Source organism: Prinia subflava, chromosome 11 (assembly GCF_021018805.1).
Source record: "Prinia subflava isolate CZ2003 ecotype Zambia chromosome 11, Cam_Psub_1.2, whole genome shotgun sequence".
In the NCBI taxonomy this organism is placed as follows: domain Eukaryota; kingdom Metazoa; phylum Chordata; class Aves; order Passeriformes; family Cisticolidae; genus Prinia; species Prinia subflava.
Genome location: NC_086257.1, coordinates 15,645,582 through 15,671,569, shown reverse-complemented (window position 1 = coordinate 15,671,569; position 25,988 = coordinate 15,645,582). Strand labels below are relative to the sequence as shown.

Here is a 25,988-nt window from a genome sequence, read left to right as displayed (position 1 = left end):
AGACAATTAACCTTCTTAAAGTTTAGTGCCTCGGGCTGTACCTCAGAAAGATTCCCTCTACAAAGCAGACAATTACCTTTACTTAATAACCTTTCTCTTTCTAATCTGATATTAGTGCCAAAGTAAATGTAAAGGGCAGTGCTCTATGTCCCCTCTTAAGTACTTTAAATGCCTGTCCATGAAAGCTAATGAGCTGCCATTTTGCTTAATCTAGATTTGCTGTGGATCTAACAGTACTCTGCAGCATCTTCCCTTTTCAAAAAACTTAATAAAAGGATACAGAATGGTTTTAGTTTGTATTAAAACTTCATATGAAAAAAGGAAAACTGATGAGGCAGGAAGAAAAGTAATGATGTCCAAATAACAAAACGAGACAAAGCACATTCAACACTGGTCACCTGCTGGCTGAAGGCTGGTTTCAGTGGGAAGTGCTGTCAGTATCTGTAAAGCAGGAACTTGCTGCTAACCTTTACAGGGTTAGTGGCAGCTCCTCCTGTCGACTCAGTGCAGATGTGGGGTGCAGAGATTAGTCTGGGGAGTTTTTCTGTGCATCTCTCTGTCCCACCAGCCAGGAGCACTGACCTCTCTGCTTACAGCTGCAGCAGAGCTACAGCACAACTGCTCTGTAGATGTAATTTCTTCATGGATTGCTGCTCACGGTAATTAATATGTATAATATTAGTAGCTGTTGAGACACAAAATGCTCTCTCAGCAAAGAAGTTATTGCTCTGCTGACCCTGTGTTTTGCACTTTCAGTGCAGGTTCCCTACTAATATTGAAAATTGCTCAAAGATTTCTGAGATGAAGACAAAGCTGTAGGCATTTCTTTATCATATGAGCAAACACCATTTTTCCAAGAATGCTAGCTAAAAAGAGCAACAAAAAACCAGGTTTAAAATCCAGTAAAAACAGGGCTATAGCTGCTCTTAGCAAAGATGCCTAATTCCTCAGTATATCCTTAACTTATGTCTTGGGATGCAGAGTATTTCCCCGCAGAGCAGAACATCCCCTTCATTTGCTTTATCATTGTGCCTCTGCTAAGCCCATTCCCTGCTGCTGAGCCAACATTTACTCTCTTCTCGTAAGAGTGCTCTGGTTTCATCATCTCAACATAATGAGGTTTGTATTCTTTTTTTATTACAATAAAAGCAGCCTCAGGTCTTAATCAAGATATTGGGCTAATTGCTATGGAAACCTAATTAGGCAGACCATGCCTCAAACTCTGTAAATATTTATACATGCACTTAACTGTGTGCAAACCAACCCACCCTGGCCATGGGAATGGGGCTTAGCACATGCTGAAGTGTTGATAGGGGTGGGAGCCTGCTTGAAGACAAAGTTGAGCTGAGCTGCAACACATAGAGAGAAGCGTGTAGCAAAAATCAGATTGGGATGGGGCTCAGATCAGATAGGGGCTGGGTTATGGGGCTGGGTTAATAGCTGTACAGAACTGCTGCATATAATAATAATAAAAAAATATGTGAGTCTCTGTACCAGACACAAACATACAGAGAGAAATACGAGGGTGTTTGAAGTGTCCCTAGCCAGAATAAACTAACAGGTGCCCTGTACTGTTTCCCAGCATAGCATTTTAAACATTATTTGAAAAGTGTTCTTGAAGTCAATTTTGGAAATTGTTTGCATGCGTGAATCAGTTCATATTTACATGTTTATTGCAGCAGAGAGAAAATTCAGTGTTAGCTTTGGTACAAACACTTTAGACCACTAAGGTATTAACTTTAGAAGCTGAATATATGGAACTAATCAAGCCCCTTTCATAAACAGATTAATGAGGAGACAAAAATGCACAAGTACAAGCTGCTAGGCTTTGAACAGTCACATCTTCTGCATGTCTCTGTTTATTTATTTAAGTTAACAAGTATTTTAATTGGTTTCGTTACATGTCAGGTCTGGGAACGATGAGGTGAGGTGAATTTGCTGAACAGGAAGAGCTACTGTCAGATAGAAATATAAAAATGTAGATGGAGATCTCTGCATGAAACCCCACACTGATCTTTTATTTATGGTTTTTCTCTCTGTCCTCTGTGTTTGCTGTACCCTCTTGTCTGAGCCCTGTTCTCTCATGGGGAGCCCTCCAATTTTGTGTGCAATATTTGGTCTCCAAGGTGTGAACAGAGGTGGAGAACAAGGACATTTAATTTAACATAACCAGTATGACAGCATCCAACCAAGAGTAGTAATGCTCTACCACAAAAGCTGAGGATCCCCTCCCCAAGTCTTTCTGCTCAAGCACGTTGTCCATTTAATGTTGTTTATTTCTAATAAATAACCTTGTACACAGAAAGCAATGAAACACTCCAAGAAAAAGAATGAAAAACAACCCCAAAAGCAGAATTAAAAGAAACTACCATGGCCTGTTTATAAACCTTGTGCATGGAGCAGAGGGGGACAGGAGATGGGGCTGCTCAGAACAAACGTTTCCTGTGCTGGCTGAGTCACTGCAAGGTTCAGCAGCTCAGTCCTGCCGGGGACGTCTCACAGACCTCACTCCCCATTCAAGACCGTAAATTTCCTTCCTGAGTTTGTTAGCAGCAAACAATGTGTGTATAAAAAACCCTCAAACACCCAAACCCACTATAATTGCTGGTATTATGCAAAAGAACTAATGCATAAGCAATCTGCTACCCTTGGAGGAGCGTGCAACGTGACACCAGCTACCACAGAGAGCAGAGCAGCAGCTCAGCAGCTTTTCCAATCCTAGAGATAAAGAAGGGATCTGTGTGGGGCTGGCTGAAAATTTTCCATTCAACACTTTTCTTTTAAACTGGCTCTTGGGTAACCTTATTTTTTTCCCTCCAAAGTTATGTCATTTCTGTACAAAACATCACCTTCTAACTAAACCAACCAAACAAGAATCTCCTCTCTCTTCCTAATCTGAATAATTTTGACCATGGGAAAATGTCATAGGATATGCCTTGGCAAATTTTTACTGCACACACACCAAGTCCTCATCAGACTCCAAGGACAGGTTTCCAACCTGTTGTCCTGACTTCAGGAAAGGCTCCCAAGAAAAGGGGATAAATGGGCAGGAGTGCCAGGTGCTCATGGAAAACCAAGTCTGAGCAGGACAGCAGGCTCTGGGGGAGAATGGGGCCCTAGAGCTCCAGCTTCCCAGACAGCAAGCCTTAATTTCCATTTCTTATCTTTCAGTTTTTTTCCCTGAGATGCCAATTTTTTTTCTTATAGGGAGATTACATTCCAATCACTGCTGGAGTTAAGCCTTAACCTAAGAAAGTTCCAACTTTTCTTTCTAGCTGAGATGTCTCTTTCAAATTTTGCCTAAAGCTTCAAGAAAAAAGAATAAAAGCCATGGGATTCAGAGAAACTTGGTATTTCTCATGTTTAAAGGAGAGTTAGTCATATTAAAGTGAGCTTTTCTTTATACGTCAGAAAAGAGAGTAGCAGAAGTGACAACAAAACACACAGCTATTTTTTGATTTCCAGTTCACTGTGAAGAGTTGTTTTCACCCTCTCCCCCTTCTCCCTTTAGGAAGAAGTGTTACATTAGCAATGAAAACAGCACATTAGCTGACAGGTACTGCAAATAATCTGATCATGAGACAGCATTAAAAAAACCTATTCAGCATGTTGTGGATCTCGGGGTTATTCTCTTCAGCAATTCCATCTCAAGGAAGCTCTCCTTAGATATTTAATGGGCTGGAGCTAAAGAATTTTTAAAGCACATCTGAGATCTGCTGGTATTGAAAAGGATCAAGTATTTCATAGTCACTGCTAAGTTTTACAATTGATTATGGCACATCCTAAGTTAAGCTCCTTCAGAAGGAAGCTGACAGTGCCTAACACGAAATTCTGCCAGAAAGTCTGTGTAGGCATAAAAGGAGAAGAGACAGAACGCAATGCTGGGCATCGTGAATAAAAAGCCTTATTCAGCCAGGGCCCAAAAGTGACTTTTTTAATGCTTATTTTTAACTAACTGTGAACTTCTGCAATAAGCACAGAGTGCTACTTGGCTCCTTAAATAGCTGCAATGATGAGCTGGCGCTCGCTTCTGTTACTATGTGAATTTATGGAGCTGTTGTCACACGCTTTGTTGGAGGAAATATATGGTGGTTCTGTCATAGGGACTGGCCACCTATAACTCTCACTTTCCTTGCCTGCTCATAAATAAATCCCTGCTGCTCAGCCACACCATTATTGTGCTTGGGTTGCTGCTACAATCCCCTCACTGGAGCAGGGCCCTCGCAGTGGCTTGCAGGGGAAGCGCTGAGTCACCAGAATCGCTCCAGTGGAGGTGAAATGTTGCACAGGGTCAGTCACTGCCTGCCTGGCAAAGGAGGAAAGGCACGTAGATGTGCCCCAGGGGCATGCTGACAGATTGATCCGGAGCTAAAGGCACTGGGTACCTTGGAAATGCCACTTTGTGTGGGTTTTACCTTCTTGAATAAGGTTTCATGGGTTTTGGTGCCTGACAGGCACCAAAGAAAAGGTACAAGCTTCAAGTCTAGATTTTTTCTCTAAGATCCTGCCTAAAAAAGGGCATTTGCTGCTTCTTGTTGTCTGGAGAAGCACTTGTCTTAGTGGAGCACAAATCTAAGAAGGAGGAGCTGATGGAGCTGGGGTTGTTTAGTCTGAAAGAAAGGAAGTTTGGGGGGACTTTATTGCTCCCTACAATAACTGAATGTTGTAGACAGGTGAGGGTCAATTTTTTTCTCTCAGGTGACAAATGATAGGTCAAGAGGAAATGGCTTTAAGTTGCTCCAGGGGAGATTTAGATTGGATAGCAAGAAAAGTTTCTTCACCGAAAGGGTTGTCAAATATTGAAACAGGCTGCTCAGGGAAGTGGTGGAATCACTGTCCTGAAAAGTAATCAGAAAATGCATAGTAATGCTGCTTAGGGACATGGTTTAGTGGCAGATCTGGCAGTGTCAGGTTAATGGTTGAACTCAGTGACTTTAGAGGTCCTTTACAATCTTAACTATTCTATTCTATTCTATTCTATTCTATTCTATTCTATTCTATTCTATTCTATTCTATTCTATTCTATTCTATTCTATCCTATCCTATCCTATCCTATCCTATCCTATCCTATCCTATCCTATCCTATCCTATCCTATCCTATCCTATCCTATCCTATCCTATCCTATCCTATCCTATCCTATCCTATCCTATCCTATCCTATCCTATCCTATCCTATCCTATCCTATCCTATCCTATCCTATCCTATCCTATCCTATCCTATCCTATCCTATCCTATCCATCTTTCCCATCCCCGTGCTGTTTGCCCAGGCCGGTACAGAGGACTCTGCTGTGCTTCATTTGTGTGCACAAAGCCCTGCCTTGCCCTGCATGCCCCGAGCTGCCGGCGCTGGAGCAGTGTGAGCTCCTTTATTGCTCAGACACCTCCAGTCTCTCTGGGATGGGTTTGGTTTGATCTCGGGGCTGCTCTCGGACCCCGCGCTCTGCTGCCGCGCTCCTTTGTGCCTAACGCGGAGCGGCTCCGTGCGCCGCTGCCTCTGGCTCTGCTTTTTGAGTCACTGCCGTCTCTCTGCTCCTCCGGCCTCTGAGCCCTTTCATCCTGCCCCGCTACGCGCTGCAGCCGCCTCCTTTCATCCTCTCCTCTCTGCCTGCGGGGCTGCCCTTTCGGGGCTGCTCCCTGCCCATCCCTGTGCAGGGCGCACGTCGCTGCTGCATCCCTGCCGGTGGCACCCTGCCCTGCCCCACACCGACCCACGCCGCTCCCTTGCCTAACCCCTGGGAAATGACCGCTCTCCCCTGCGCCTCTGTTTCTTTTTCTGGCTTTATCTGTCTCTTTTGCTCAGGCCGGAGGCCGCTGTGTGTGAGGAGCCGCGACAGCCCGGTCTCAGCTGGGAGTGCAGCCTAGCACAGACGATACCCACCGCCGTGAGCCCTGCTCAGCCCCTGTCTGCACAAACCCCATCTGCCTCTCGTGTCCACTGCTCAGAGACAAGTGAGCCCCCCCAGAAAGCCGGTTTGGGTTGTGTAAGCCTTCCTGCACTTTTGTAGGAGCAGCAAAGTCTAAAATGTGGCTGTGTTTTACTCCCAGCAATAGGTTGTCTAGGTCCCATGTTCCCCGGCAAGGGGCAGGCTGTGTCTGCACCCACCCGTGACCTGGACTGCAGTCCAGGAGCCACCAGGAGCAGCATCTGGGGGTTGGGACAGCGCTGGGGTGCTGCTAGGTGGGCTCCTATTGCTCCAGGCTCTCTCCAGGTTCCCAGGGAGCTACCGAGCATCTGTGACTTATCCCAAAAGCTTGCGAGGGGCTGGACTCAAGGAGAGCTGTACCCTGGGAAAGGGAAGGGAAAGTCCTGAGGACAGAGGAGCACTGTAATCGTTGTCTCATGAAGCTTGCAGCCCTCAGGAATGATGCTACATTCTCCTGAGTGGCTCCTGCAGGGACTTTATCCACCACCACAAGGATCAAATACCACCAGCAGCTGTGCACTGGGTGTCCCCTCACCCGCTGAGTGGCTCAGGGATGTCCCCATCCATGCTGTAAGCATGGGGAGAGTGGATGGAGACAGGGAGTGTCTGTCCTCCTCCTGCAGCACCGTGTGTCAGCCCATCACGCTGGAAAGTGCTCTATTGATCAAGATCCACTGCCAGCTATTTCCCGGAGAAGCAAGCAGGGATTGGAGAAAGGTTTGTGCCTCTGAGACACACTTTTCCCACTGGAGCAGTGCATTTATCTCCTGTTCCACCACCAGAACAAGAGGGAAGGGCATAAGCCAGCCCAAGGCCATTGTTGCCTTACAAAAGGCAATATTGGAGATGGTCAATGATGGGCACCCACTGGAGGAGCTTAATCCCTGCTCATCTCATTTTGACAATAAAATCACATGTTTTGATAATAAAAGCTTCCACCTGGAGGGCTTAATGAGAAGCAGAGGGAAGTACTGGTTCTAGGCAGGAATTTGCTTTGCTATTCTGCTCCTCAGGAGCTTTCATAAGTAGGTTTCTTTGCTACCACAACAGAAAGAACACCCCTTTCATAATGAATTGCCTTCAACTACCATGAGCCAAGCTTAGGGGTTTTTTTTGTTTTTGTTTTTTTAAATGTGGGAGCATAGAAAATTAAATCTCTGTTGGATTTTTTTAAGCAATTATTTTAGGCACTGTGAATAAACAGGGAGTGTCTTACAAACACCTGTTATTTTTCCCATAGTGAGTTTGGCTGCTGCTGAACAGTCAGAAATGCTGCTCTTTATAGGATAAAGTGTGTTTATCTGGCAGAGAAGAATAGGATTTGTTTTCACCACCAATAGCACTGGTTGCTGTATAAAGTGCAGCACCAACTTTTATTGAATAGGAGGCATTTGTTCCCTGGCTTCCTCCTGGTTGCTGACAGATGGGTGAGACTCAGTTGTTCCCATCCCAAAAGAGGTACCTTAGACCTGGGCAGAAGGAACTGGGGCCATGTCACTGCCAGCTTCTCAAAGCTTCTGGGTTTGCTGTGAGTATGGAGATGAGCTGCAGCATAAGAATTGATTTAGATCTAGCTTTCAGCCTTCTTCTGGAGAAATCAGAGGGTGCTGAGTCTGGACTTCCCAACTTCAGTAGGAGTAAAGTCCATCTCAAAATCCATGCTCCCAAAACACACTGCAAAAGGAGGATCTGGAAACAGTTCTAGGAGATTCTCATGATCAGCTGCTTCCTCTTTACCCCTTTTCCCCATCTCCCTGTCTGGATGGTGCAGGCTGACAGTACCATGGGGACAAGGCTGCTGCTCATACAGCAGCGTCCAGAGCATGAGCAGAGCAGCACAGGGACCTGAGGCAGAGGGATTACAGCAGCAGTTGTTGGCTGAGCTGACCTGATTGAGCTGACACTTCCTTCTTTTCCAGCCTTAACCTTTGCTGAGGGTTGTCACCTCCTCTCGCCTGTCCTCCCTCCGGGTGGGGGGAAGCTGCAGAGCAGCTGAGCAGGAGCCCTGTGAGCAGGACATGGCCTGAAGGAAGGGAAAGAAGAGGTCAGAGGTGGCTGGGACTCCATCGATGAGACAAAGCACAAGGGCTGACAGCAATGGATTTGCAGCATGCACTTGGTATTGCAGGTCAGGCTTGAGGTGACCTGACCAGTGACCATTCCACAGAGACAGCTGAGATCCTTTGTCCTTCTTCCCTCAGGTAGCAACCAACCAGCAGTGCTGTTTTTCAAGTACGTGTCTAAAGACAGCAAGGCTCTCTAACAAGCTAAGACAAGCATCACATTAGCCCCTAGCAGGGATGATTTTAACAGGGACACTTGCAAAGCTCTATTGTAGCCGGCCAGCAAGTGCTCTGCCTCCTGGGTTTTGCTAGTTTATAGTGTGGGATTAGGTTTTTTACTACATTTTCTTGCTTCTCAAGACTTTCCAATAAATCAGGGCTATTTCTGAGGCCAAGTAAAGACCAGAAAGAGAGTGTAGAAGAAAGGTGAGGGGGCACTGGGATTAACTTGTTCCTGTTGGTACTTGTGCTTTTGAGGAGTTCAGATATCCATCTGGCCAGTTTTCTTACTTCTCTTATGGATCTGTTACGGGTTCTGCACTGGATCTGTGCTCTGCCAGGCTGAGGTGTCCTGAGCAGGACATGGTGAAGGGACAGAGGGGGAGATGATGCCATGTGTGAGGCAGAACAGAGGTTTACACACCAGACGTGCTGGTGGGTAACAAAGCACTGCAAGTCAAGCAAAGCTGCCTGGGCTCTGAAGAGCTGAGGAGGAAACAAAGAAATCTCACCAGTTTTACTCCTGCTGTTGCTCTTTAAAAGTCTCTAGCTGAGAGCACGTAGGCAGCCAGCCTGCATTGCTAACTCTGAATCTCTGCATTGCAAACAGGGACAGTCAGGAGCCTTCACCAACTCTTGGCTAGTGGTAGAAAGGATGTTTTCAGTGGTTAAGGCTCAAGACAGGTAGCAGAGACCAGGTTTCCATCCTGGGCGTTGCTACCAGTAAACTGTGTGTGAACAAATCCCTCAGGCCAAAATTTTCATTGCCCTGCCCTTCTGAAAATCAGGCCACGAGTTGCGTAAATATGGGTGTAGGTACCTAGCAGTAGGCAGCCAGTTTGGAACATTCTGGCTTTAATCCCTGTGCCTGAGTTACCTCATTTATAAAATGGGGATAATTCTTTGCTACCTCGAGGGATGCGCTGAAGCACAACTCTATTGATGCTGGTGAAGCATGTCCCAGCTCGCTGGGTAGCTATTATTCTATACTTGACAGAAATTGGATATGGCAGAGCTGAACCAGTGCTCTTGGTTTAGTTTTCTGTGTTGCCAGTGGACAGCCTTTGAGTCACAGTTCCTTCCCCCCAGCAGTGAGACAGAGCAGACCAGGGACACGTTTGGCATTACCACAGCTCCATGTTGCAGCTTTAAAAAAAACAAGAACCCCAGTAGCTCTGCCCCTGCCTTTCACTGCTCCAGGGTACTCAGACTGGACATAGGACATGCATCTTTCCCTCTGGGGAGGGAGTTGCCAGGACACTGAGGTGTGTGGCTTTGTAAGTGCCTTCTGTTAGGAACAAATTGTGTTTGTATCTCCTCAAGTTTATGTGGTTTGTTTTCATGTAGCATGAGCTCAGCATTTCTGCTGCACAGACAGACGTCTGTACAAGATAATTAAAAGAGCAAATTGATTCAGAATAGCTCTGGATTTTGGCACTCCTCTTCTGTAATAAAAAGATCTCTTCCTCTGCTTCACATGAGCTGTTGATACCAGGGAGCATTCCCATCAATTTTCCAATATGGAAAAATATTTAATTCAGCCCATGACTTCCACATCATTTTCATAATCAGCAGCAAGATATTCTTTCCAATAGAACTGTGCTCCTTCTCCCTTCTTCCCAGCAGCTCATCCCAGATACTCCTAGGAGAAACATGGATGATACGTCACTTTATATAAGAAACATATATTTACATTTCAAAAACTCTAATGCCACAGGATTCTTATTTGCACAATGCTGGCAAAATCTTACACTTAGAGTCACTCCCAGATTTAAATCATAAAATGCAGGGAATAAGATTTTTTTAAATTGAAAAATGCCTGGTTTGTTTTCATCTTCTGTCCTGTTGGAAAGTAAAGCATAGAGGAAATCTTGGACGAAGTGTGTTATCCTAGGATTGTCTCTCTGGACTCACCCTCAGGGTGAGGTGATTTAAGTTTGGGTGCCTATCTTTAATGACAGCTGCTGTATCTTCTGAGTTTCAACCCTCGACACAATGACAAATGAACCTCCATGCCCACCTTTGCACCCAGCTGGTTTCATATCTGGCAGTTTCACTGCCCACACATAGGTAAGATAAAAGAGGAGTCTTTGACTCTTTTGCAATCCTCTTACCTCCTCAGAAACCTTCCGCAATCTGCATTGTCTTCAACAAAGGGCGAGCTAAAGGATGAGTGGGATACTTCATTATAACCTCTGGCTGTGCAATGAGTCACACCTGTGATTTTGAAATACAAAATAATAAATTAAGAGGGCAGTAGTGAGATTGAGCTGACAAGCTGATAATAAAAATACTGGGCAACTTGTCAACTTCAGCTGAGTAACCAAAGAACGACACTTTCTGCCAAGCACAGGCAAATGAAAGGCTCTCTTTGCTGCACTGTTTTCATGGTGTGGCCAACAGCAATGTCTAGTGGTTCAATAAAATGTAAACACTGACTACATTTTCTGGAGCCGGTTTCTCTTTTTGTCCTCACAGAGAAGTAAGGTTGGCATCCAGGAGCCTGAAGTAATGATTGAGAGCTGGGACTCTGCCTTGTATTTATGCCAACAGAAAAATCTCTATGATTTTGTTTACCTAAATGTAGATGACTTTATAGATAGGATTTAGAAAAGTATAATTACTATTAGCCTGATTCTCAGAGGGAAGGCATTCATAAATATTCTCTGTTTGTTAATCATCATATACAGTCATTTCCCTACAGCTGTCAAACGAACTGTCAAACTTTCCTCTTCATTGACTTCACTTGCTCAGTGGTACAAGGGTGTGGGGTATGGGGCAGCTACCTGGGCCAGCCCACTGTCCACGACATTTCAAAGCCACACTGCCAACAATTTGGGACACAGTTTCATGAGCCAGCTTTGCAGGAGAGGGAACAGCAAAATGCCATCCTCCCACAATCATCTGGGTTCAGCAGCAGTTTAACACCCCTTTAAAAGTGATGCCTTTTTCATAAAACAAAAAAGAACCTACCAAAAACCAAAACTCTCAAACAGTATTTGAGTAGGAATCAAGATTCTTCCCTATGGAAAGAACAAAAAAAAAAAAAAAGGGAAAAGACTTGTCACCAACATGTTTTCTCCTTTGAGTGCCTACAGGAATAGGTATTTGCTACCAGGAAAGCCTCTGTTGCTGTGGGCAAAGAGCTGGCTCTCCTTGTCTGTGAGGGGGAGGAATGCTCTCAGTGTTTCCTTGGAGAAAGGTGGGGCTGCAGATTTGTAACTGAGATGTTCACGTGGAGGTTTGGCATGACCCAAAATTGTCACCACAACACAAACATCCCCAAACAAAACAGAAAACTTCTCAAAGGAGTAAAATCCTTACCGAAGGCCTGTAGAGAAAGCCAATCTCAGTAACAAGGTAGCACAGCTCCTACCAGAAACAAAAGATTTCTTGACCTGAGAGTAAAATATACACTTTAAACAACCCCCACCCCCCAAACCACCCCCCCCAAAAAAAAAAAAAAGAAAAAGGAATTGTTTTTCTTTTCCTATTATGCCAATAAATGTAGTGTTAGGGAATGGACATTCTAGTATGAGGCAGAGCCACTGTGTTGTTTTTAAGCGGACAAACTACAGGGTACTTTTCAATGCTCTAAGCAGGATATCTTGATTTTGAGCTCAAATAAAACAAAGCAGTGGAGATTTTGCCCATCATTACAACTGCACATTTAGTTTCATGATTGGCATCTGGACTGAGCCTGTGTATACTCTAATGTCAGAAAAAACAACATTTCCAGTCAATGGCACAGTAGTGATTGAACTGCCAAGGACGTCCCCATTTATATCACCTGTGAGCTGGAGGATGGCTCATGGAGTGGAGAGCTGGTTTCTTTGCACCTCTGACCCTATCAGCACTGTTCTATTGGTGATTTTGTGCCTTCAGGTTCAGAGCTTGTAGCATGATTTGGCTTGCCAGGGACTGGACACTGATCTAGATCTAGATGGAGTCTAGTTGGCAAGAGGAGCACACCATTTTAGCAGGAAGTATATATTTTTAAATATTGCAGTGGGATAATCAATGTGTTACAGTAGGTCAGCACTGATTTGAAGGATTTGGGGCCACGGGCAGACTGTACCCCAGTGTCAATCACAACCCCAAATTCATAGTACCTCCTGCAGTAGGACATGCCTGTGTCCGTATTTTATAAAAGATCAGCTCCAGGTGAGCATGCCAAATTGTTCTTGAAGCAAGTGAATCTGGCAGCAAAGAAATGGCTCAGGCCATCTTATTTGGCCATAAAGTGGTGATGGAAAGGTGACCAAGACAGATGGTGACTGCCATATCAGACACTTGGCACTGCTAACCCTCAAATCTTCTATCATTTTACCAAGTGAAAACTTTAAGAGAAACCCCCACTTTCCCAAGCATGTTCATGAATTTATTCCAGTGGGACCTGGAAAAGCCAATCATCCACATGCCCACACTGAACAACCCTTCAGGTGTCATGGCCACACTTGAACCCTGTCGCCTCTAACTCCTCCAGCAGAATGGCCACATGTTTATCTACATTCTGAGACTCGAATTCATACTCTTCCTGGGCAGTGAGACATGTCTCTTGCTCCACCACTGCTGCTTGCCAGGGAATGCAAAGATAAAGCAGGGTGCTCCCTCCTGCCACCAAGGACAATGTGCTCATGTTAGTCAATAGCTGCTGGCGAGCCCTGGAGGCTGGACATGCTTCTTGTTTCAGCAACCCAGAGTGAACATGGAAAGCACCTGGCTACAAGGGCTGTAAACAAATAGAAACTTGACTGGGAGTTGCCACATAGCACAGGAGTTTAAAGGAGATACAAAGCCAGGCACTCCTATAACTAAGGAGAATTCAAGCCGCCGTTTGTCCCTGCACGGTTCTGTTTTCCAGCACCAGCACACCCTGACCAGAGACAGTTTGGCATGGAGGATTCACCGGGCCTGATGCAATGTTCCCAACCTGGGATCAGATTAGTCCTAACCCAGGATCTTATGCAAATCCAAAGCTGAAGGAAGCTTGAGAACGAAATAAGAGAAAATCCCCCTGATCACGGCTGCTGATAAAAGCAGCCGCCTCCAGCTGGTGAGCAGCACAGCCCACAGCCCGGCTCCTGGGGTGCCAGGGGGGCTGGTGACAGGGCAGGAGGAGAGCAGGATGCTGCCCCATCCCCACACAGGACAGCTCTATCGAAGCGAGCAAGAGGCCATGCCAAAAACACGGACAGAGGCAGAGCTGTGTTCCACTGCCTGTGCGGAGTCCTTGGGCATCTGTGCTGATCTCTCTGCTGTAATGGCTGTGTGGAGGGCTGAGTGTAGGCACCATGCACGCCCCATTTCCCAGGCTTGCTAGATATCATCTACTCAGTGCTTTATAGATCTAATTTCTAGTGTGGACAAGATTTGGGAGTTAAGAGGGTCTCCAGGGTGCCTGTGTTTGCTAGCTGCTTCCAGACTGTATTCACAGAGGGTTTGTTGTGGTGCCCCTTGAGTTAGAAGGGATCCACTCTAGTTATCCCAAATATTAGGAATGGAACTGGGTCTCACACCAATAAATAACATTCAAATGGCAGCAACTTCTCTCCTTTTCACTCTCTGCACAGGGTACACACTGCCGTGAAGTAGAAAGCACAGCAATTGCAGAAACAACTTCTGGTAGCCACTGTGATCCCTGCTGATTGCTCCTCTGAGCCTCCCCTGGTGCCTGATGGCTGCTCAGCAAAGCCAGCTGCGTGTCCTACCTGTGCAAGGCTCTTGGTATCTGCTATCAACGTGACTAAGACCAGCTTGCAGGTTCCGTCACTTACCATTCCCAAGAAACTTTCTCCCGGAGGCAGTCAAGGCACAGGGCATCCAGAGCAGGTATTTTGCCCAATTAAGCAAGTGAGCAGTGCTATGTGGCTGGTTGACATTTAGAGCAGAGCAGAGGAAGACAGACTGGAGGGAGATGTTGCAACCTTGTTTGTGTTGGCAGTGGATGGGGTTGCGAAAAAGCCCTAAGAGAAAGTAACAAACAAAGGGTGTGTCTTGAAATGAGGTTGAGTTCAGAAACATTTGCACAACGTGCAAGCAACACGTGCAAGAGCCAGGTGATTCAGAGCTGCCTTTCCTACGCTCTTGTGACCTAAATCCCCCAACAAAAGGGACTAGTATGTGCAAATACAACAAGAGCCTCCTGGCCTCTGGACCTGGTGTTCCTGGAAGAAAACCTGGCCCTGTTGTACAGAATGACAGCTGAGGTGCAGCACAGGATGTTTTTTAGGGTTGTGTTTAGAGACTCAGGGACTGTTTTAGACCGGACTTGAGGGTAGTGACCCAATATTTTAGTTTCCATGTGGCTGAGTTTTGTCTAACATAAAGCTCCTCTTTACATTGCCTCTTGTAAGTCAACCATTATATGAATATTTCAGATTCTTTCCATCTGATTGTTTTGTTCTGTTTGTTTGGTTTGTTGTTGTTTTTGGTTTTTTTTCTTCCAGAATAGCAAACAGCTTTTGTTTGCTCGGGGGAAAGGAGGGTTAGCACTCCATGTGTGTGATGCTTTCACAGAATCATAGAATAGTTTGGGTTGGAAAGGACCTTAAAGATCATCTAGTTCCTAACCCCTCTTCATGTGCAAGGCCAGGCTGCACAGGGCCCCATCCAGCCTGGCCTTGGACACTTGCAGGGATGCTTTAGGAAATATTCTCTCAGTCCAGGCCTCTGGAAGAGTACAGCAGGCAGAATCAGCCTTTACCTGTTAGACACACGGGAAAATATACTTTGCAGTGCTTTTTCCAGGAGTGAAGTGCAAGAGTTCCTTGCTCCTTTGTTTGAACACACAGTATGAATTATGGTTCCATCTGTTGTGGGAGCACTCCCATGGAACACTGCTATGTTACTGTGCAGTAAATTTTTCTGAGCCCATGGTATTTCCTGGGAGGGGTGCTCATAAGATGACCATGAACTTTTTAATCACTTTGGGGACCTGTTTAGAGGTCCCTCTATACTTTCACCATTATGGGCAGCTTTTCATCCCAGCTTGCATGGCCAAGAGGAGATACACAGTGGTGCTGACTCAGTGCTATGGAGAGGTGTTGTGTCATGAGGCACTGATGAGGTGAGATAAGGCAGTGATGTCACAAGGGTGGAATCTGCATATCCTGTTGGAATAAACAGGTAAATGCCAAGTCAAGCTCCTCCATCATCTCTTGCATTCTTAAGTTTTTTCACTGTCTTGTTTGTGATTCAGCCTTTGAGGCACCTGGTATTTGTCTGTATTTTTCCCACCACTGAATCATGTTCTCATTTGCACATTATCCTTTGCCTGAATTTCTCCAATCAGTATTTACACACTGATGTCGCTGCTTTGTGAGGAATACAGGTGGAAAAGCGTACTTTTATTCATGAGGATATCAGAAGCTTTTCTGAGAGGCACAGAGTTTGATCTCTTCTTTGAACAACACACAGACTATCAAAAATCAGACCACAGCATGGGCAGAGATAGGAACACAATGTGTAGGAAACACAATATTCAGGTAGGGCAGCCAACACTGTGTCTTAGCCTCTATAAATCAGCCAGATGTCTCACAGGCAGAATAGCACAAATAAGGTCTCCAGAAAGCACTCCAATCCAGTGAAAGAAGAAACTTTATGAATCAGCATGGTATGTATTGAGGTCAGTGAGGAGGAAGGCAGAAGGACATAAATGCGAGAATAGTCTTTTATTAAAACGCTGCAGCCCTGAGAAAGAAGAGAAGGAATTGTTGATTTCAGAGATCGTATGCAACAACTGTCAGATGGGGACTTCCCTTCTTCTCTACTGGAGTATGACCTCCATTCATACTTAGCTGCTCTGGTTTATATCTATATGTTGTAGCTCTAAAACTCTCAGAGCTGGGTTCATCTGCAATATTTTTTACGTAAAGCATTTATTTTAACAGCTTCCCTACACGGACTGTGTGCAGTTCTTTGGGGACAAGGCCATTTTTCAAAGTTAGTGCTGCAAAGACAATAAAAAAGAGCTAAAAGAGATTAGAGTTTTGACTCTTACTATATATCAGGGAAAGCTTACTGGAAACCTCAGACAGATGCACAGTAAAAAGGCTAAGCATGCTGCTTCTGTGATATATTTGCCTGAAATTGCTAGAAGACTCATATAACTTTTTCCTGTTTGCACTTGAGAAACAGATTGCTTCACTTCTTGATCCAAAGTTTGAGCAGTTCATGCTTGAAAAACTGCAAACCAAGGGGCATTGGCTGATAATCATGTAATTGTGCTGCATTTTTGTCCTTTTTTATTTTAGCGTATGTTGACAGCACATAAATCATCGTAGCTTTCCAGATAGTTACATTGCTACAGCTCTGCTCCCAGGATTTAAAGGCAAAGTCTTGCAATATGAGGACTGAACATCAGCTGAGCCATGGCCACTATCACTGTCAGCTTAGCTGACAATAAAAGGAGGTTAATCCAAACTGCATCGACTGCAGGCCTGTGTGCAGCACAGTCACACTGGCTTTGTTTATCACGGGCTAAGAGAGAGCACATGGAGAGTTACCACAGCTCAGCTAATATATGGTGAGTTGCTAAGCTTGTAAACCTTGAGTCCCTATTTTCTGATTCACATCTGACACAGGAAATGGAAGACAATAATTAATGAGTGGAAGAGGAGATATGACTTTACAATAGAGGGAGATGGTGAGATAACCTTATTACATATTTCACTGGATCTTTTACCAAACAGATGATAGACTCATTATAAAGAGTGCACAGAACAAAGAGAACATTGACATTTAAAGAGATTCTGCTCCGGAAAGCAGCCACAGAATTGGCATGATGGGTTTCCGTGACTTTTATGTTTGGCTTTTGGGTGAAGGAACAGCTTTGTGTCTATTAGACCTGCAAAGTGTTGCAATGTGGGAGTTACACTGATTTTTAGTCTGATGAGATTTTGGTCTTGAAGTACGCTTCTGCTCCTTCCTCCACCTCTTTTATTTTTTCTTTTTTCGTTTTTTTTTTTTCCTATAACTTAATTTTTCATGAAGACCAGCTAGCAGCAGCTTTTGCTCCACTGTTTCCTTTGTTTTTTCTCACTTGTTCACAGGGCAGGGCTGCTTTTCCCACTATGCTGTTGCAGCTTCAAAGCTACCTTCACACAAACTTATACCACCCTGATTTAACCAGTGTGAACTTTTGCATTAGGTGATCTACATCAGCTGTAGAATGTCTTACCCTTGCTCATTTACAAAACTCTTCTAACCAGAGATGAAAACCCAGCCCTATTGATACTAAAATAAGAGGGTCTGCATGGCCTTGTGCCCTGATTTAGTTAAAACTTCTTAAAGCTGCACTCCTTTAAAATAGTGCTATTGAATATGCACTCGATATGTTGGGAATATCATGCCAGGGCTGTATAAGTTATTGAGTTATATCCTCAGTGATATACTATACAAGCCTTTCTTTTCAATGAGCCTGGAAAGTAAGAATTAAAATGCTTGTAAATGCTTGAAGTCTGTGAGTGCACTGGTGGAATTGAAGCAGTGTCAGTACCAGAATAATGCACGGGGTGAGAGAAAACCACATCTGGCTCTGGGTCACCTCTCTCTTGCAAAGCACCCTTGGCAGATGCTGCAGCTCCCTGAGTGACTTTGGGACAGTGGGTGCTGCCTGAGTGCGTTTGGGATCACTTGGAACGTGACGTGTTTAAAGCTAGCTTAAGTCTCATGAAAACCTGTAGATAGCACCCAAACAAAAGGTTGTGCTGAGGCCATTTGCACTGTGTGAAGTGTTTCTCAGAATTTGGGTTCACAGGAAATTGCAACTTTCCGGTCTGATTCAGGAAAACATGAAATGTCAGATTTTTCTGTGGAACAGAGATTTCAGCACTCATTCAGCTCAGCCAGCAGGTGAGGAGAAGCTTAACAGTAGCACATGGAGTTAGTGCCCACCACAGTAATCCCTTGAGCAAAGAGCACATGAGGCTGGAAAACTCTGAAAAGGAAGTCAGAATGACCCTAACAGAAAACCTTTCCTAAAGGAAACCACATCTGTTCAAGCTGGCATGGAGGACTGTTCTCAGGAGGAGAGAGATGCAAAGTTCAAGGGAACTGCCTGCAAAGACACACGGTGACGGCGCTGGGTTATATAATGTGCCTTGGTGTGAGGAAGCTCTTTGTTCTATTTACAAATCCCTGTATTACTGACAAGGAAACTTTGGTGGCTGCCTTCCAAAGACAACAATGAAGAAAGAAAGAAAGGTGGGTTTTTCTTTGTCTTGCAGCTCCCATAAATCCCCTCTTATTCTGAAATGTGATTTTTAAAATTATTTTTCTTTCCCCCATGTGTAATCCCATTGCAGGTTTTACAAGTATAATTACAAAGCAATTAAATGCGGGAGCAGTGAGGAAGACTGCACCAAGGAATGCTGAGCCTGTTTGTTTGAAAACTCCACAGGTGCTGGTTACAGCTCTGAAACACCGAGGTTATTGTGTCTGAAGAGTATTGTTTCATCCACAAAGAGGTCAAATACAGGAGAACATTCTTGGGTATTATGTGAGATTTAAGTGAGACTTATTCCTCAAAGACTATCTTATAAATCAGTTTATCTGATACAAAAGTTCCCAAACCCTGAGACAACTCAGGGTGAGATTGGAACACCAAGGGAGAGGATAGAGCAGAGGTCACAAAATCATGAATAATGCAGAGTAAAGGGATAGAAAATGAATAATGACTATTTGCTATAGCAAGAGAACACTGATTTTCATTAAAAAACAATCACAATCATTTTTCTCTGCAGAAACAGGCTCTAATTAAATGGACTCCTCCAAGCCAATCTCTGGGACTCTGCCTCTACCATTCACTTTTCTGTACTCCTCAGTAAATATTTAGACTGAATGGTGTAGAACTGTAATATCCCCTGGGAATAACCCTTGGTACCTCTCACTAAATCCATTCTATATATTTGCTGGTGAACAGTTTGGCTTTAGACTAGATGCTGTTCTTGCTGTTCAATGAAAAAATTATTTTGTGAGATTTTCATCATTAGCTAAGAACAAGTTCCCTTTAATTTCCTGGGTACTTTGGGTAAAAAGGGATTTATTTGGTAAAAGCACATTATAAAGAATGACAAGGTAGGGATAGTCCTTCCAAGTCTTGTTCAAACTCCATTTCAGACACCAGGAGTCCTTTATCTCAGCTCTCTATCTAGGAAAATATTTACCCATTATAATGACCTAATCACAGGAAGGGGCCAGAGCCCAATTTTCTGGTTTGCCTGCCTGTCTCATCGTGGGGTGAGGCTTGAGGCAGGGTGTGTTCCAGTCCCACATCCCTGTGCAGAGCCTGCAGCTGGTGCTCAACACCAACAGTGCTGACCAATGCAATGCTCTTGGTGCTGGGGACAGAGTCTGGGTGCTCTCAAATGCTCCCTGGTGATATTCAGTTTCTCATCAGGGCCTTCCCACCACTTGGGCAGCATGCCCACCTCATCTAGGAATCTTTGGAGCAAAACCTATGTGGCTAAAGCAAGGCCAAGTAGGTTGTTGTTCCTACCTGATTGTAAAGAATGACCTGATTGTAAAGAATGAGTGAAAAATCTTAACTGAAAGTCATTGGAACCATTCTGCTTAGGACAAAAGCAGAGCAGGAAAGAGCCCAGATGAAGCAGTGGACATTCAAAGAGTTGAGCTGCTGTGTTTCCAGAGATGATGTGCAAGATGATCTCTCTGTAATAAGATAGGTTGGGAAAGGTTATATAATTAGGTTGCTCCTTGCCTTAAACCCTCCCTCTCTGTAATGCTAAATAAAACAAATGCTTTGAGGATATATGTCATTATCCCTGATCAGCTGCCCAAAGGGAGGAAACAGAGGGTGGTAAACACCTGACACATGGGTGTAAACAGCTTTTGATTTAACAGTGAAGAAAAGTGGCATTTTTCAGTCTATGCTTGGGAGGGGTGAGATGTTGAACAGGTGAGATGGACCTCCAGAAGTTCTGCAAATGCTGGAACCTTGTGGCTGAAATGTAGACAGGATAATGCAAATACCAACTGAATTTTTCCCCTCTTTTCCCTGAAGTAGATACAGGACTAAGAAACAAAGGTGACACCAAAATGCCAGCTTTTCTGGAGCTTTGGAGCCATTTGCCTACCTCTAAAAGCTCTGTGCAGATCAGGTATTTGTAAGCATATTGCTTCAGGCTCACAACTTCAGCCAGCCCTTGCTAGGAATGTTATCACATTCCTGGAGCTGTGGTGGCTGTGGTGTGGCTGTAGCATCAAACAGATACTTGAAGTGTTCTGAGAGAGGGGACAGAATGCCCTTAGGTGGCTCTGACATCTTAAAGATTTGCCAAGGCACCAGTGAGATCCTAAGATTTCTCCAGTGCAGCCACAAACACAGTGTTCTCAGGTTATTACTTCGAAGGGAAGATGGAGCTTCCAGCACACATTTACTCTCAAATTAGAGACAATTTGGAAGAGATCTATGAGCAATCTGGATTAGCTCTCTGCAGACATTCCTCTCCAGCCACAAGCAGCTCATGAGCAGTTTGAGCCCAGCTCTGGTGCCAGGGATCTGTCACCTCACTGGCAGCAGGGCTGGGCTGTCTCCTTGGTGATCCAAATTTTTGATGGTGTGAGGAAATGCACATTCAGGAATGGCTGAGCCCAGGGATACTGAGGTGCCCTGCATTGCCTCTGTGTCCCAAAGTTGGACGGAGCAAATGGAGCAGCCTGTGGGCAGAGGCACTCTTGGTCAAGGTCAAATGTGGGATGAAATGGGTCTATAAAAGTTCTTGAGTCAGTCCAGACTTTTGTGCTATAAGGTGTACAGAGTTCTGAGGGTAACTAATGGAGGTAGGGAGTCCACCACTTTAGTGCCCAGTTTCCTAGAGCCAAGGAAGGGCTGTTGTTTCCTTTTATTGATGGTGTTCTGAGGCACAAAGCTCCAGAGTACTGGGGAGAAAGATGTTGGACAAATGTTTCTCATTAAGAAATGTTTATTTGTCAGACATGATTCCTTTCATGTAGTGTGTGTGGGAGTGTATCCATTTTAGCAAGATACTCTAGGAAATGTTTTCTTGGAGCCAGCATGGAATTTCTGGCTGAAATGGTCCTTCATGTAGCATGATCATTCCTGGGCTGGCTGGGAACCTGTAGGTCAGGTCTTGGAGCTGAGGCTGGCAAGATAGGGAATTAAAACAGGCAAAACTGATTCTCAGTCACTTCTGGCACTGTGATTTGTTTTTCACTGCATGCTTTTTGTCCTTTATTACAAGGGAGAAAGTCCTCCAAAATGTTGAGAAGTCCTGTTTTTGTCACAATAGAGATGGGAAGGAGTCCAGACTCTCCAAGATATTGGCAAATGGTGGAAGCTTTCCCAGCTCAGTTCAAGCTCCAGCTTTCCCCAAGCCCCACATCTGTTCTGTTGCAGAGCCTCATACTTAACCCTGGTTTTCTGTATAGAAAATAATGTAAATAAATCTTTTTGCTTTTGAAAACTATTACTGCCTAATCACCTGGTGGAGAAAGGGAAAAGCTGGCAGCCAGAAACTGGAGACCCAGCAGCCATGTTCTCTCCTTTTGACTTCACTGTCCTCTTTTTACAAGCTGGTACTGGTCACAGCTCTCAATTCTCAAAGCAGTTGTTTTCCAAAGTTAATACTTTTCTTTACATAATCTTCTTTGTATATATTTTTATTATAAACCAAATGACCTTCTTGCATCTTCAAGGCTTTACTTTAAATCATTTAGGACCTCTGTAGGAGACACATGGGTGTTTTGAAGCACTCCATGGAGGACACCTCAACAGCAAATCCAGAGCTTTGCTGTTGCACAGGGCACTGTCTGATGGCACCTGTGGGATTTGGGCTACCTAATCCTCTGGGAATATCCACCTCAAGCTACTTGTCATTGCCATTACCAACTGCACAGCTTTTGATTTCTTGAACTCTTCTCATCAATCCTGTTCTTCGCTCAAGTCTGCCCAAAGGCTCAGAAAGGGAAATGGAAATGTCCACGGGTCAACCACAGAAATGAAGTTTTGTTCACATGAAAACTATCAAAAGAGAATGTGCTACCTCTGAGCAGAGAGGCCACAAGGTCACTGGCTTATTTTGCAGTCTTGCCAAAAAACTCCTCTTGGATCTGTTGTTCAACACAGCTCAGACTGATTTTCATACAGAATAGCTCTTCATATTTTAATATTGGTTTTCTTTTTTTTTTTTTTTTCATTGTGAATTATTTATCCTGTGTTTCACCAAGGGAGTCTAATTTTCTCATCTTCTCCCTTCCTAATATTTATGATCTCTCTAGGTGTCTCCATAATACATCCATGTTCCCTGATTGAAGGAGTTACAGACAAAATCCACAGTTGGCATTTTTAGTTTGCAGAGATAATATTTTTGTGGCTGTATACATTTCCATGCACTGTAACTCTATTTACTTTAGCAGAAGAGCCCTTAAGATTGACAAATAAAGAAACATATTTAAAATATGTATCTTGCAAATATGTTAATGCCTATATAGGCCATAGGTCTCTGTGGAAATAAGAAGAGGCATTCTTTTAATTAAAAATGGAGTGCATCCAGTTTTTCTTCCTACTTAAGTTATTTCCAGCACATTCACTAAAATGCCACCAGATTCAATAATATTTGTCTCTTTCTTGGCTTCTTACATATATAACTTTCTACCATGACAACAAGTCCAAGATTTTTGGAGCCAAAGCAGGAATGATGATGTGTTTTTGTTGTTGTTGCTCTTCTAACCAGCTGTCTTTGCTCATCTTGCTGTCACTAGGAGAAGACATCTGCTTAGTACATTCAATATTTTCACTTTGATTCTCAACAGGGAGGTCAGAGCCCATGCAAAAATGTGCCCCAAAATATTTTGTTGCCACAAATATTTCTTTTAAGACTGGGGTACTTTGTTTATTCAGTGTAGACTCCATAAAGTATTTAACTGGTTCTCGTCCTGTAAAACAAAGCACTCATAATTTCTATGCTCAAATCTGGACATGAGACATTTACCATTAGTTGGTGAGATACTGTGCATGATACTGGATGGTATAAAATACATCTAGTGGCTCCTGCTTTAATGATGACACACCATTCTGATGAGATACTAGAAGTTTGCTTTTTTCCCCCCCACTAAACTGAGACCCAGAGAGTGAGGGTTGTTAATGAAATTATGAACTTCTTTACCAATTCTGTTAATTTCATCAAAATTCATTAGAAAAGAGGAGTAGTGCTAGTAATGGTTTGGATGTGCCAAAATGCTTCAGGCACTAGCAAACCTCCTTCCTCCTTAACCAAAGATAGTGTCTAGCAAAACCCTTCAATCCTTAAATCCACACTGTTCAATGGAGTGCTTAAATCTAAGCTGAAATCTCTCTGGGCTCAAAGTGGATGTAACCACGTCCTTAAAATGAAGTGTGCTACACAAGCACATTGCTCAACTGTACTTCTCAGCAATAGAATGGAATATAGCAGTTTTACAAAACTTTACCATTCCTGAGGCACAAGCAACTATGGCCTACACTGTAGATGGAGCAGAGCAGGGAGCAGATCTGTAGTTTCCTGAGCTACCCCAAACTCACCATGGCCAACAGTGAAATGATATGGAATTAGACAGGACTGATGGCCAGGTAAAACTGAGCATCTTGTGAACCACTTGCAACTCCAAGATGTGCACAGAGATGGAGGGTTTTATGATGTCACCATCTCTGATACACTCACAGAAAATTGGGGAGTTTGTTGGCAAATGCATTTCTCATCAGTGCAGATTCCCTTGGGGTTTTGGCCCAGTCTCAATCGCTGTCAGAGATCTGTGACTCAGTGAAGCCTGCTCAGTACTGTGTCTTGCATTCCTGGCTGGGTGCAAACATACCTGCAAAGTGGGGAATGACAAAGCTCAGCCCCAGTGCTGTTTCTTGATTCCCTCTACAAGGCAGCACACACATGTATCTCTCCATCAGAAACAAGCACCCTGTGTGGAAATTAATTAAGTCTTGCAGGATGAGTTTTTCCCCTCCTGTCTGCCTAGTATCCATGCTGGTGTTTCCTCATTCCTTCCCCGGTGCCACAGGAATGCTATTGCTGTGAGCTTGGGTTTTGCATGTGCTTCCAAGAATACCCTTTGGAGACTGAAGGGTCAAGTGTGACCCTGCATGTCCTGGTGGAAACTGGCGTCCTCCTGGCGAGGCGGTTCAAAAGTGCTGTGGTTTGGGGCAGAGGAGCCTCCAGTTGATCTAATACTAATTGCATCTGATCTTTGTCTGTAAATTAGGTGGCTGCTCTCCCAAAAACACATGCTTAGTGTGTTTTCCAGCCTCTTTGGCTCTTACCCACAGAAGAATTAGTTCACCAGGTGGGCGACTTTCCTGTTGTTCTGGAATTGTTGCTAGTGAGGGAATATGTCAGTTCCCCACAGCTTCATCTGATTAAGAGCTGTTTGCAGCAAAAGTGACTTGGGTTAGAGATAAAGCAAACATATCCAACTGTGGAGCTCTGGAATGGATCCTCTAGATATTGTTATGAGCAGGGTAGGTGAACCCCTGTCAGGTACAGGTTAGGCAGTGCTGCTCCTGGTCTATGGCCTGAGAGATGGAATTCCTGTGGCTTCCTAAGGGTTCTTCCCATCCTGAGTTTTTTGTGATTTTTTGCATATGAAATCTCAGTGAAAAGGAGAGACCAAAACTGTGAAAAGCAAGGTTTAACTTGCTGACTTCTGGAAACTTTGCACAGAATGGGGTCTGATAGGAGGTCATGGTGTGTTATTCCCTGTTCTAAACCTTGTGCTTTGGGTTTCTAAGGGCTCCTCCAGACACGGGAAGGTGAACTGACTGGTCTAAAGTCACACAATACAGGGAAAGTAGGAGCAGAAGCCAAGTTTCCAATCTCCTAGTCATGCACCTTAAACACTAAAAAACTTAATTTCCTTGAATTAGTACTGGCCCAGGCTGACTCCTGTATTCCTGCCTCCTGACTGGCCCATGTAGTATCAGGCATTTCAGTCTTTTGCTGTTTAATTCATTTTGCTGCTATGGTGCAGGGTGCGGTAGATATTACCAAAGGAATGATTGTATGTTTGCCAGCATTTTTGATTTTTTCCAGGCAAAGAGCAGATTTTCACAGCCAGGCTCAACACCTTGAATTTTCTACTTTCATTTCCAGAGTATATGATATTGGTCATGATAGGAAACTGAAAAAAAACCCCAGAAAATTCATGCTGTGTTTGACAAGGCAGTGACCATTCTGGGCAGCACGTTACAAGGGTAATGGGCTGCAAATCAAACTTCTGCTGCTGTGCTGCAGAGGATTAGTCACAGTTCATCTACCAGCAAAATGGAGGTAGCAGTAGTTACTATCTCAAACTCTGGAGGCTCAAAGCTTAAAACTTTTGAGATCATTTAAAGGAGGCTGCTATGGATGGGCACAGTATTCTATCTTCTGTTAACAGCACTGGAAAATTTCATAAGCTTGATGGATAAAGAAGCAATAATTGTTGGATATGGGACCAGGAAAATATTTGACCACTGGTTTTGTCTGAAATACTAAATGGAGAGCACTTGTCTCTCATCTCGAGCCAAAGGGGTTTTTTTGTGTTCATATACTTCCCCTAGATACTGGTTGACACAAGGGCTGTTGCAGCTCTCTAAGAAAACTTGAAGAAGAAAAAACCAAACCAGGCATATGCGCACATCTACCATCGAGAGCTCCACCATGCTGAGGCTGACAGACATGGGTGCCAGGAATCCCCTGGGGATGACCCCCTGCTCCCGGTGGAAGAAAATCCCATTGTGAGCTGTCCTCAGAGCACCATGCAGAAGCATGA

At 44.2% G+C, this 25,988-nt stretch overlaps 1 long non-coding RNA gene across 1 annotated transcript; it reads right to left on the bottom strand.

The window, feature by feature from the left end:
• Positions 1-1,842: 1,842 nt before the first annotated feature.
• LOC134556262 (uncharacterized) lies at positions 1,843-15,106 on the bottom strand. The gene is made up of 3 exons (XR_010081628.1): positions 13,985-15,106; positions 10,322-10,424; positions 1,843-9,849 (listed from the first exon to the last, which is right to left on the bottom strand). It is a non-coding gene; the product is annotated as an uncharacterized LOC134556262 (long non-coding RNA).
• Positions 15,107-25,988: the final 10,882 nt, after the last annotated feature.